The sequence below is a fragment of the Pelophylax lessonae genome (genome assembly GCF_965119305.1).
Source record: "Pelophylax lessonae genome assembly, chromosome: 8".
NCBI classification, from domain to species: Eukaryota; Metazoa; Chordata; class Amphibia; order Anura; family Ranidae; genus Pelophylax; species Pelophylax lessonae.
The window spans coordinates 175,074,345-175,088,340 of NC_138775.1; the positions used below are offsets into that span (position 1 = coordinate 175,074,345).

Genomic DNA, 13,996 nt, shown 5'->3' on the forward strand with positions numbered 1-13,996 from the left:
TTTTTCACTTGGCACTTTATGCATATTCATTTGGCATTTAATGTATATGAATGTATCTATTTATTTATGCTTTTTTGCACATCAAGAAATTGCACAAGTTTTTGAGCTGATATTTTGAGGATTTACACACATTAATTGCACATAGGATTGGCACATATAATAATTTGAACATACAATTTTAGTAATCCAATATTTATATATTTATTTTAAGTAGGCACCGAGCACTTTATATCGTTTAAATAAGGGAGCAGCGCTGATACACATATCATATATCTGAAACAAAAGGATCACCTTGTTTTATCAACAGCAGCCCACATTTATAATTTATCATGCACGTTGATTTTGATACATTTTTTCATATTGTGGAAACACAATATATATTCCTAAGCGCGGGTTCATTTATATTTCTATACCTAGACGATCTGCTTCTGTGTGCAGAGTCTTCATCGGCTCTAGAAGTTGATTTGGAAATTTACTGTGTGAACTCTACAAGGGTTCGGATAGACACTGAATTTTCAGAAATCGGCTCTGACTCAGTCTACCAAACTGGACTACTTGGGTCTGACGCTGGATTCAGCCTCGGCCCGGGTGTTTCTTCCGCAGGCAAAACTCTCTGCTCTTGTTGTCCAACCGTCGGTCGTTGCTCAGGACATGCATACAAGTGCTGGGTCTGATGGTCTCCACCTTCGAAGCGGTTCCGTTTGCTCAGTTCCATACCAGACCCCTGCAAAGAGAGATTCTTGCCAAATGGAACAAGGACCGCAGTTGCTGGAGAATCTGATCCTGCTGATCCGGGGTACGCAATGGTCTCTGATATGGTGGCTCCGCTCTCCGGCACTTCGCCTGGGGAAGTTCTTTCTTCCCCTGTATTGGACAGTGATTTCCACGGATGTCAGTCTGTCCGGATGGGGAGGTGTCTTTGGAGTATACTCCACTCAGGGTGTTTGGACTCGAGAGGAGTTCAGTCTACTGCTCAATATCCTGGAGATTCGGGCGATCAGGCTTTGTCTATCCCAGTGGATGGATCGTCTGCAGGGATGCCCAGTGAGGATACAATCGGACAATGCTATGGCTGTTGCATATGTCCATCATCAAAGGGGCACAAGAAGTGCCTTGGTGGCCCGGGAAGTAGCCAGTATCCTCAGGTGGGCAGAACGATGTGTTCCGGCCCTCTCTGCTGTGCACATTCCAAGGGTAGAGAATTGTCAAGCGGACTATCTCAGTCAGCAGACGTTGGATCAGGGAGAATGGTCTCTCCATCCGGAGGTGTTTCATTAACTGTGTATCCGGTGGGGGACTCCTGATGTGGACCTGTTGGCCTCCTGTCTCAACAGGAAGATGCAGAGGTTCGTGTCAAGGTCTCGGGATCCTCTCGCCGATGCCGCAGACGCCCTGGTGGCCCCCTGGGCTCAGTATCATCTGATTTTACGCTTTTTCTCCAATACAACTTCTGTCGAGATTGCTACGCAGAATTGAGGTGGAAGGGATTCCAGTCATTCTTGTGGAGTCAGACTGGCCTCACCAGTCTTGGTACGCAGGCCTGGTGAGGCTGGTAGCAGACATTCCTTGGAAACTTCCACTCAGGGAAGATCTTCTGTCTCAGGGACCAATCTTCCATCCTGCTTTACAGTTGCTGGCTTTAACGGCCTGGCTATTGAAAGCCAGGTGCTGAAGGACAGAGGGCTGTCTGAGTCGGTGATACCTACACTGTTGAAAGCTAGGAGATCTACTTCTAGGAAGGTTTATCATCGAGTTTGGAAGGCGTACATTACTTGGTGTGAGTCTCAGGGGGAGGGGGGGGGTTTCTCCCTGTTCCTTTTTCTGTGTCTCGCCTGTTGGAGTTTCTGCAACTTGATGTAGATTAACGTTTGGCTCTCGGCACCATCAAGGGCCAAATTTCCACCTTGGCCATATTTCTCCAAAGGCCGTTGGCGGGGAAGTCCTTGGTTCACACTTATGTGCAGGGGGTTCGCAATCTGGCTCCTCAGGTGTGATCCCTGGTACCTTCCTGGTAACTCAATTTGGTACTGTCGGTACTTCAAAAACCTCCTTTTGAAAATATTTTAACTTCCTCTGCTCAATCTGTTGCAGAAGGTGGCCTTTTTGGTCGCTATTTCTTCTGCGCGTGGGGTGTCTGAGTTGGCTGCGTTGTCCTGGTGGTTCACAGGGACAAGTGGTGGTACGACCCTGTCAGTCGTTCTTTCCTAAAGTTGTCTCCCTAACGGGGGCAAAGACCACAATAAGAACTGACAGGTCTTCTAATCCATCTTCACTCTATCCAAAACTTAAAGTTTTGCCTTTTTAGTTTCTCTTTAACCAGTTTACGACTGCCTACCGCAGATGTACTGCGCTCGCTCTCGGGAGTCAAGGGGGCGAGCACGCGCCGCCGATGCGTGTGTTGGGCGGCTCCGATTGCTGCCTGACACCTGCGATCGTTCCCCGCTGAGAGAGGGCGGTCAGCTGTTGTAAACACAGCCGACCGTCGTCCTCCCTGGGATGATCACAGAGCTCATGTGATCCTGCTATATAGTATCACATATCTCTATGGTCATCCCGGAAGCCACGCCCCCCCCCACAGTTAGAATGACTCCCCTTGGCTCACATTTAACCATTTGATTACCCACAGGGTTAACCCCTTCCCTGCCAATGGCATTATTACAGTAACAGTGCATATTTTTAGCACTGATTACTGTAGTAATGTCACTGGTACCCACAAAAGTGTCAAAAATGTCAGTTAGTGGTCCGATCTGTCCGCTGCAATGTCGCAGTCCTGCAAAAAATCGCAGATCGCCGCCATTACTAGTTAAAAAAAAAATAAATAAAAATGACATAAATCTTTTCCGTAGTTAGTAGACGCGATAACCTTTGCGCAAACCATCAAAAATACGCTTATTGCGCTTTTCTTTTTTTTTTTTTTTTTTTTTACCAAAAATATGTAGCAGAAAACAAATTGGCCTAAAATGTTAAATTTTGATTTTTAAATTTTTCTTTTTTCTTGGGAATGTTCTATAGCAGAATGTGAAAAATATTGTTTTATTTATTTTTCAAAATTTCAAAATTTTTTTTTTTTTTTTTTGTTTATACCGCAAAAAATAAAAATCGCACAGGTGATCAAATATCAGCAAAAGAAATCTCTATTTGTGGGGAAAAAAGGGACGTACATTTTGTTTGGGTACAGTCGCACGACCGCGCAATTGTCCGTTAAAGTAACGCAGTGCCGAATCACAAAATAGGGCCTGGTCAGGAAGAGGGTAAATCTTCCGGGGCTGAAGTGGTTAAGAGGATATTTTCCCTGCATTGAAGTACTATGCTTTCAGTTGCTCTTTGAGTAGAGAAGGGGAGGTGCTGATGTCACTTGAGAGTTCAATCTCCAGTGCACTATGCTGCCATAGTGCCAAAAGTGCTGCCATATTATTGTGGTTCCATAATAACAGTCCATATAAACGAAAGAAAAAACACAATGTAAGGAAAGCACTGTACCCTGGTACAATCATGACATAAATCTCTGGATGAATAAAACATTTCAATTTATTAGAAATGATCCAAAGCATACAGTGGCAGGGAACATCCCATGATATAACGTTGTAGACCCAGTTAAAAATACCTGAAGATGTAACTGCATGAGTGACAGATATGCTCCAGAGAGAACAGTGGGGCTGGTTCAGCTGGGGTCCTGGGGAGGCAAGGCGTGCTGCAGGAGTCCAGATGTGATCCTGATCTGGCTGGGAAACTCAAAAGGAGCATGATGGAGATGCTCCAGTCAGCGAAGGAGCTGACCGGGGGCGTCTGGCTGAGGTGAAACAGCCGAGACGCCTGGGAATAAAAGCCCTCTCGCAGTGAAATCCGGACTGGTCGCCTGGATATAACGTCACAAGCTGGCGGAAGTAGAAGATGGTTAGCTGTAAGGCATGGGCAACGCTGTATCGATTGGGAAGCTCAAGCGGCTCTGTTGCAAAGGAAACATGGGATTAAAACCCAGTAGCCAAGACTACATGTTTCGGGACGTGGCCCCTTCTTTAGGTCTTAATGCCACAGGGTGGTGTCAGCTCCTGTTCAGTTTTCGAGCCAAATGATGGTCACATCTGGAGTCCAGAGATTTATGTCATGACTGTACCAGGGTACAGCACTTTCCTTACATGTGTTTTGTTTTTTCTTTGATCTCATTGGTTTATGAGTTTTGGACAGCAGCGACCCCCCCCCCCTCCCCCCCACAGCAGGCTCTTTTAATTTCCCCAGTAGTGATTCGAGCGCTTTGACATTTGTGCATTTAAAAGAAAGAGCTTTGTCATCAGCAGATCATGGCTGTAATCTGAAACAGAAAAAAAAAATTGGAAAATAATGAGCAAATTCATGGTGAGAAAGGAAAAAGTACAATGAATCTAAGGAATTTTTTTAATTTTTTCTTTATCCCCATATGAATTCTTGGAGTATATTTTTTTTACTTTTTTCTTTGGAAAGAATTGGGTATTTCTCTATGAGAAGAAAAATCTTTGTCAAAATGTATTATAGAAGGTTATTGAAAATCAATTACACATCTTATATATTGTGTAAAGGCACAGAAAAATTCCAAAAGATATATTTTTATATCTGATTTAATAAGTAAACTATAAAAAACATTATATGATCTTTATAAACTAAATTAATAAACATTAATAAAAAATTAAGAAAGTTAATGTGTAAATCCCCAGAATGCACTTTTCTTATTGGCTTTCGTTTGGTCTGGTAAATATACCTTTTGCAAGCATTTTGTTATATCTGTTTGATAACTGCAAAAAATAAAACAAAAAAAGGTTAATCTTGTCAGAAATTCTGAGCTGTCCTGTCGTCTGTACACTTGCTGTGTTATCTTAAAGAGCCATGTTAGTTCTTATCTTGTAAACAAAGCGTTCTGTATAGGTCACAGAAAAAAAGGAAGGTTATTTTGTCAGCAATAACATAGCGGGCTCTTTAATTCGGTGAACATAGACATTTATTTTGAAAAAATAGGGGATGTGATAATAACATCCGTGCAAAAAAGATGTCAGTGGGTACAATCAGTGTTGGGACTAGAAACAAGACATACATAACATGTGACAAACAGTGACAAAAATCGGCCGGCAAAATAATGTTGCATCAAGAATCTAAATAATCATATAATCAATCAAATGTTAGTTGCAATAATGGTGATTCTTGAAGAGGCTCCTTGGAGGGGTGTGGATCGCCAATGGGGCTGATGGCCGTACTGCACAATTGTATGGAGTGTTGGATCCAGTGAGGTCACTCTTTTTTGTGTGCTATTAGTCTTAGCTATGACTTTATGGGGAGAGGGCTGGGGGTATCTCAGTCAGAGAGGTAGCTTTGGGGGAGACAGTATATGTTTAATGTTGCTGCCATGTGGTAAAGCATCAATCGTTGGCATATAGGGTTCTTTGACGGGGACTAGGCAGAGATCTGACAATTGTCTTGATCACTGACGGTAAAATTACCGTTTCTTCACCCCTATCTTGTGACAGAGTGTCGCTCTACGTTTTAACCTTGTAGCTAGTATTGTTGTGGGGGGTATAAGGTGATAAAGGGGACTTGTGCAGAGCAAAACCGATCGGGTATGTGCCTCCGATTCCCGCTGACCGCATGTAATGAATGGCGGTTCAGTGCGGTAAGTGGTATCTCACTTACTCTGACGGCCCTTCAGGCGTTTCTTCACCCCTGCTTAAGGAGCACACAGTACCTCATAGATGATCCGTAGAGCGATTACTTGTGTCCTGCCGCTGCCGGTCTCCGTGCGTGCTGCCCTCGGCTTCTGCTCTCCCGAGCGATCCGTCGCCTGTTAGGAGTGGTGAGGGGATGTGCCGCCGGGCTGTGACGTCGACGCATTTCGCTTCCTGTTGCGTAGCTTCGTCTGGACGTGGTTGAGTCGGTCAGCTGATCCCTTATATGTAGATCTTCTCAGCTGTACTGACTTGGGATTGATTGTGACAAGGGAGTTTCTGTGTGTGCATTCTTCACACAGGTGGGGGTTGCTGCAAGGGCATTGTTGGAGAAAAGGATTTGGAATAAGTTCACGGGATTTTGATTGCCCGATTTTGATTGGACATGTATTGGGTCTAGAAAACATCAATATTATTTTCAAGATGTATAAATCTGAAAATTCGTGGGTTGGAGTGTGGGTTCATTACAGTCATAAAGCCTTCTATATCTATTAAGTATATACATAAATACAAGGTTACCCTTTGGTATAAGGCAATAGATGTATCAGATATACGTTTACTTTTTCTGAAAAATGGGTATTTATCTTATTTAATTTAATAAAGATGGAGTCCCATTTAGAGATCTTGTCCAAAATTTGTGTTTATACAAATTTTGGACAAGATCTCTAAATGGGACTCCATCTTTATTAAATTAAATAAGATAAATACCCATTTTTCAGAAAAAGTAAACGTATATCTGATACATCTATTGCCTTATACCAAAGGGTAACCTTGTATTTATGTATATACTTAATAGATATAGAAGGCTTTATGACTGTAATGAACCCACACTCCAACCCACGAATTTTCAGATTTATACATCTTGAAAATAATATCGATGTTTTCTAGACCCAATACATGTCCAATCAAAATCCCGTGAACTTATTCCAAATCCTTTCCTCCAACAATGCCCTTGCAGCAACCCCCACCTGTGTGAAGAATTCACACACAGAAACTCCCTTGTCACAATCAATCCCAAGTCAGTACAGCTGAGAAGATCTACATATAAGGGATCAGCTGACTGACTCAACCACGTCCAGATGAAGCTACGCAACAGGAAGCGAAATGCGTCAACGTCACAGCTCGGCGGCACATCCCCTCACCACTCCTAACAGGCGACGGATCCCTCAGGAAAGCAGAAGCAGAAGGCAGCACGCACGGAGACCGGCAGCGGCAGGACACGAGTAATCGCTCTACGGATCATCTATGAGGTACTGTGTGCTCCTTAAACAGGGGTGAAGAAACGGCCGAAGGGCCGTCAGAGCAAGTGAGATACCACTTACCGCACTGAACCGCCATTCATTACATGCGGTCAGCGGGAATCGGAGGCACATACCCGATCGGTTTTGCTCTGCACAAGTCCCCTTTATCACCTTATACCCCCCCACAACAATACTAGCTACAAGGCTAAAACGTAGAGCGACACTCTGTCACAAAATAGGGGTGAAGAAACGGTAATTTTACCGTCAGTGATCAAGACAATTGTCAGATCTCTGCCTAGTCCCCGTCAAAGAACCCTATATGCCAACGATTGATGCTTTACCACATGGCAGCAACATTAAACACATACTGTCTCCCCCAAAGCTACCTCTCTGACTGAGATACCCCCAGCCCTCTCCCCATAAAGTCATAGCTAAGACTAATAGCACACAAAAAAGAGTGACCTCACTGGATCCAACACTCCATACAATTGTGCAGTACGGCCATCAGCCCCATTGGCGACCCACAGCCCCCCAAGGAGCCTCTTCAAGAATCACCATTATTGCAACTAACATTTGATTGATTATATGATAATTTAGATTATTGATGCAACATTATTTTGCCGGCCGATTTTTGTCACTGTTTGTCACATGTTATGTATGTCTTGTTTCTTGTCCCAACACTGATTGTACCCACCGACATCTTTTTTGCACGGATGTTATCACATCCCCTATTTTTTCAAAATAAATGTCTATGTTCACCGAATTAAAGAGCCCGCTATGTTATTGCTGACAAAATAACCTTCCTTTTTTTCTGTGACCTATACAGAACGCTTTTATATGCTGTTTTGGGTTAAGCCAGCCAAACACACACACAGACAACACGGGCACGTACATAGACCACGCTAACAATACTAAAAACAAACTACCTTGTATAGTTCTTATCTTGGACTACAGAATCATTTAACTGTTGTGTTGAGATCTGGGAGCGGGAGTGATTTGAGCAGTTTAGCAAAGGCACTCGGTAGGGCTGACCTCACTTACATCACAAAAAAGCCGTGTGTTGTCAGTCCACAAAAGGACTTTAGAGAGGAGCGCATTTCTGGCAAATCTACAGGTACTTTACTGTACTTGCAGAGTCTTTAAAGGGTAAGTTCACTTTTGTTTTTTTTGTTTTTTCAAAAAATTAAAAGGTGAACTAACTAAATATGCAGGCCAATACCCCATACACCATTGCACATAGCTGGCAAGATGCCCTGTAACGTCAGTTTAGTAGTCTGTACACTTCAATACACAATCTCCGAGTGAGTACCCATCATAATCCTCATAATGGCAAACACTCTTTGGTCTTTACATTCATGTGACCATCCTGACCAAGGAGAAGCACATCTGAGGTTTCTTCTTCTGGTATGATGTCCCAGAAGAAAGAAACATTTCTAATTGGTCAACATAGCTATGTGGTTGTGCTGAATAATGAGTGTTTGCCATTGCAAGCATTCTCATGGGCACTCACTCCAGGCCTGTGTATTGCAGTATACACACATGCTACACTGGCAGCATGGCACATCAGCCACTAGGTGCAGCGGTGTCTAGATAGGTAGCTAAGATATTATTTTTTATATTTTTGAATGGAGCCCTGCTTGTACTGTCTGCTCATTACTGGACAGGTATAATGAACATCCTGTCAAGAGCTGAATTATGGCTGAATGAATAATTTGTAAACTTGGGATGGTAATTTATGGTTAATAAATGAAGAAATGGTTGACAGTAGACTAAATTCCATAGTAAACACTCGGGGCATACCTGACTCCTGTAACAATATTATTTGCTATCACATTATTTTTTACATCTTCACATTAATACGGTCAGAATGGAAGTGTGAAAATGGCAAACTAGTGGTTCAAAAAAAAAAAAAAAATCATTGTATTTTACATGCTTTTATTATAATATTTTAGGATGTGTACTGTATTACAAGCTTATTTAGTTCTGCATGTGCCGATAAAATGCCTTAATGAAAACTTTTTTTTTTTTTTTTTTTTGTAACAGGCTAGTTTTCCCAATAAAATCCAGCCTAAAGTACCTATATCCACCTCCTACAAGCACAGTTTTGGCAAACATTGCAAATGCCCTAGCAAGTGTCCCAAAGTTCTATGTTCAGGTAAAACCTGTTTTAATCCAGTATTTAAATTTAAAAAGTAATTTAAGTTTATAGTTAATGTGACACTACCACTATAAATACAGACAAGGACACAAGAACAAGAGGGTAGGGGCTATGTGTTTTCATTGAACATATTGAATGTAAAGGCAGAGATTATGCATTAGGCAAAAGCCATTCAAACTTTCTTGTCAGGGGTTACGTTGGCTCTGGTGTGGGGGAAAAAAATGCATGCTGCTGGGTTTTCTTTTCTTAAAGGCTAAGATAACTTTATTAAAAAAAAAAAAAAATATATATATATATATATATAATATATATGTGTGTGTGTAAGTGTAGGAATTACAACAGTTTGTATATGTGCCTCCCACTTTTTAAAGGACCAAAAGTAATGGTACAGATTAACAATCATACATCAAACTTTCACTTTTTAATACTTGGTCGCAAATCCTTTGCAGTCAATTACAGCCTGAAGTCTGGAACGCATAGACATCACCAGACACTGGTTTTCATCCCTGGTGATGCTCTGCCAGGCCTCTACTGCAACTGTCTTCAGTTCCTGCTTGTTCTTGGGGCATTTTCCTTTCAGTTTTGTCTTCAGCAAGTGAAATGCATGCTCAATTGGATTCAGATCAGGTGACTGACTTGGCCATTGCATAACATGCCACTTCTTTCCCTTAAAAGACACTTTGGTTGCTTTCGTATTATGCTTTGGGTCATTGTCCATCTGCACTGTGAAGTGCCGTCCAATGAGTTCTGAAGCATTTGACTGAATATGAGCAGATGATATTGCCCGAAACACTTCAGAATTCATCCTGCTGCTTTTGTCAACAGTCACATCATCAATAAATACAAGAGAACCAGTTCCATTTGTAACCATACATGCCCACGGCATGACACTACCACCACCATGCTTCACTGATGAGGTGGTATGCTTTGGATAGCAGTTCCTTGCCTTCTCCATACTCTTCTCTTTCCATCATTCTGGTACAAGTTGATCTTGGTCTCATCTGTCCATAGGATGTTCCGGAACTGTGAAGGCTTTTTTAGATGTTTGGCAAACTCTAATCTAGCCTTCCTGTTTGAAGCTCACCAATGGTTTACATCTTGTGGTGAACCCTCTGTATTCACTCTGGTGAAGTCTTCTCTTGATTGTTGACTTTGACACACATACACCTACCTCCTGGAAAGTGTTCTTGATCTAGCCAACTGTTGTGAAGGGTGTTTTCTTCACCAGGGAAGAATTCTTCGGTCATCCACCACAGTTGTTTTCCGTGGCCTTCCGGGTCTTTTGGTGTTGCTGAGCTCACCGGTGCGTTCTTTCTTTTTAAGGATGTTCCAAATAGTTGATTTGGCCACACCTAATGTATTTAATATCTCTGATTGGTTTGTTTTGTTTTTTCAGCCTAATGATGGCTTGCTTCACTGATAGTGACAGCTCTTTTGATCTCCCTTTCAGCGTTGACGGCAACAGATTCCAAATGCAAATAGCACACTTGAAATGCACTCTGGACCTTTTTATCTGCTCCTTGTAAATGGGATAATGAGGGAATAACACACACCTGGCCATGGTACAGCTGAGCAGCCAATTGTCCCATTACTTTTGGTCCCTTAAAAAGTAGGAGGCACATATACAAACTGTTGTAATTCCTACAAATTAAAGCTGAGAGTCTGCAGTTAAAGCACATCTTGTTTTGTTTTTATTTCAAATCCATTGTGGTGGTGTATAGAGCCAAAAAGATTAGAATGGTGTCGATGTCCCAATATTTATGGACCTGACTGTAGGTCTGGTTTACACTGATGCAGATCAGTGCATAGTCCATGCATTTTTGATGCAGAATAAAAGTGTTTAACATGGGTTCCAGTGGCCCTAGTTCACACCAGTGTAGTGCGTTCCAGTGTAATCAACAAAAGTAAAGCGTGGCATTTTCTCTTACGTCCTCCGACAGTCGCCGACCATTCACACAGTCTTCACTAATGGGGTATTGCTTCCTCTCCACAGGAGTTTCTAGGCATAAGACTTGTAAAAGAACAATGCATCTACATAGTCACACCTATGGGGGCTGTCCTTCTAGTCCAATACCCCACTGCAATAGCCATTCCAATTCAGTTTGTCTTCTGCCTAGCTTAGGAGTGGATAGGCTTCCCTGTGCTGAGGCTACAGTCTCAGCCTTCCTCTTCTTCTTTTATGATTTATTTTCAAAAGATGTAATTTTTCTTTACATTGTTAGCTGTTTATTTTACCAGCACTAGTTAGTGGATCTTCGGATGGAGACGGCGTTTGCGGAGCCGGGAATCGGACTGACCGTCCTGGTTCTCCAGGACAGAGGGTCAGATGGAATCCCAGCCCGCCATCGAGCGTTTCGCAGGCTATGTGTTGGCCCTGGCCTCACAAGCGACCCATCCCAGTCCATCAGGGATGCAGCCGTGTGAGGTGGCTACCTCACTGGACACAGCATAGATTCATCTGTGCACTAATGGTGTCCTGCGTTCTGGCTGGCGGCACTCCCCTGCCATCTGAGGGTGGGCGGTTTCCCGCTTGATATGAGGCACCCCACGCCATCAGGTACAGGTAAGTACATTCTGTGTGGGGCCTCTGTCTGGGGTCGGCAGTCCTGTGTGTCTGTGGTGTCCCCTATGTCTGTGCGTTTTTGGGCTTCCTGATCCGGTCACTGCGGGGGTTTTATTCTCTCACAGCAGTGCTGTGTGGGGTTTTGGGGGTCCCTCTCCTAAGGTCACTTTGGGTGCTTGGAGGTGCAGACACATGCAGCGGCCGCTGCGGGGTTAAAAACCGCCGGTCCGCCATTTTAAGTGTGGGCAGCATGTCTGGCTTCATTATGGGCGTTTATACAGCATGCTATGTAGTGATTTTGGCGCCTTGCGGAGCCATCTTGCGTGTGGCATTCGATCGTTCAGAGCACATGTCGGCGGCCATCTTGCCGAAGCCTCCCATTAGGTCTGGTCAGTTTTGTGCCTGCGGGGGGTCTGTGTGTCAGTCTCTATAGCGGTGTGCTGTGGGGGTCCGCGCCGCTCTTAAAGGGCCAGTTCAACAAACAAAACAAAAAAATAACTTTTTATTTCTGTTATGGAATCCCAGGACAGCAAATTCCCTCCAGCTTTGGTGGGGGATTCAGGGTCCTCTGAATCTTCTACCGTCACTAATTTTGGCTGCTGTTGTGGCAACTTTGGTGTCAAAAATGGATGTGCTGATATCTGAACGTGCTGCTAGGAAAAGGCCTAGAATTTCCTTTTCTTCTGATTCTGAGTGTGACATGGTTGCTGTAGGTAGCGTGGCCCTTTCGGGGTCTCGCTCTTCTCAGGACCCGCAAGAGTCTGAGTGGGAGGCGGAGGTTGCAGGGGTGGATGATTCCCCCCCCCCCCCCGGGTCACCCAAGGAACGCACAGCTATGAATGAGTTGATCCTAGCAGTAAAGGATACACTACATTTGGAGGATGAGCCCACTCCGGGCGTTGTGTCCTCTTTTGGTACACACAGGACCCGCAAGACGGCGCAGGTTTTTCCTTGCCCTGCAGAGTTTCACCATAAGGTGAATGAGCTATGGCGTAATTTAAAACACACCTTCGTGGTGCCTAAGAAGTTTCAACTTCTCTACCCTTTTGCGGCTACTACGGCTGCGCGCTGGTTTGTGCCTCCTCAAGTGGATCACACGGTGGCCAGGTTGAACAGTGCTACCCTTCTCCCTGCCGAGGACTCCCCGGTGTTTAGGGATCCTACTGATAGGAGGCTGGAATCTCTTGCCTGACATTCCTACATGGTGGCGGGTTCCATGCTCAAGCCTATCTTTGCCTCTGTGATGGTGGCTCAGGCTGTGGCGGATTGGACCAAGGTGCTCAAACGCACCCTCGTGGCCGACTCTGCCCCTCCCACTACAGTGGAGATGGTGGATCAGATTTATCGCGGGGTCATGTATTTGTGCGATGCGGCTCTAAATGAGGCCCCTTTGGCGATACGCCTGTCCAGTGTCGCTGTGATTAACCGTCGCTTAATCTGGTTAAAATGCTGGTCGGCTGACCAAAAATCCAGGAAGACGGTGGCTGACATCCCCTATGCGGGGTCTCGCCTTTTTGGGGAATCCTTGGATGAATTGGTTAAAGGAGTCACTGGGGGTAAGAGCACTCTGCTGCCCCAGAATCCTAAGGGCAAGTTTTTCCGCGGTAAGCGGGGCCCCTCCTTTAAACCTACTCAAGGGTCCTTTCGTGCCTTCAAGGCGCAGAACAAGGGTAAACCCTTCAAGGGCCAAGGTGGTCAGAAAAAGCCCTGGTTTGGCAAACAAAAATCCGGCCAGGCTGGGGCGGCGGCTCAGTCCGCCTCTGCTTGAAGGGGCGCCCTCACCCGTTACAGGGGTGGGGGGACGTTTGCGCAGTTTCCTCCAACCTTGGCTGCTCCGAATCACGGACAGGTGGGTTCAGGAAATCATTCGGTCAGGGTACAAGATCAAATTTCTTTCACGGTTGGCGAACAGATTCTTTCCCTCAAATCTTCATTTGACCCTAGGGCGGGTACAGGACCTACATCAGGCGGTGCAGGATCTTCTCGCTCAGGGGGTGATCGTCCCGGTGCCTCATCGGGACAGGTTTCGGTGTTTTTATTCAAATCTGTTCACTGTGCCCAGAAAGGAGGGCAAAGTGCGTCCGATTCTGGACTTAAAAGAGTTTAACCGCTTTGTGCGAGTTCGAAAGTTCCGCATGGAATCACTCCGCTCGGTGGTGGCCTCCCTAAATCCGAGGGAGTTCCTGGCCTCTATAGACCTGAACGATGCGTATCTACACATCCCCATTTTCGAGGGTCATCAGAGGTACCTCCGATTCGCTATCGCGAAGGAACATTACCAGTTTGTGGCGTTACCTTTCGGTCTCGCTTCGGCTCCAAGGGTCTTTACCAAAGTGTTGGCGCCTGT

At 44.6% G+C, this 13,996-nt stretch overlaps 1 pseudogene across 1 annotated transcript in view; it reads left to right on the plus strand.

Moving 5' to 3' along the window:
- The window catches only part of LOC309561866 (RNA-binding region-containing protein 3-like), a 111,297-nt pseudogene that overhangs the window by 18,614 nt on the left and 78,687 nt on the right, over positions 1-13,996 (plus strand). Inside the window, exon 5 of the transcript XR_014226211.1 lies at positions 8,972-9,083. The product of XR_014226211.1 is annotated as an RNA-binding region-containing protein 3-like (transcript). The remainder of the gene's footprint in view (positions 1-8,971; positions 9,084-13,996) is intronic.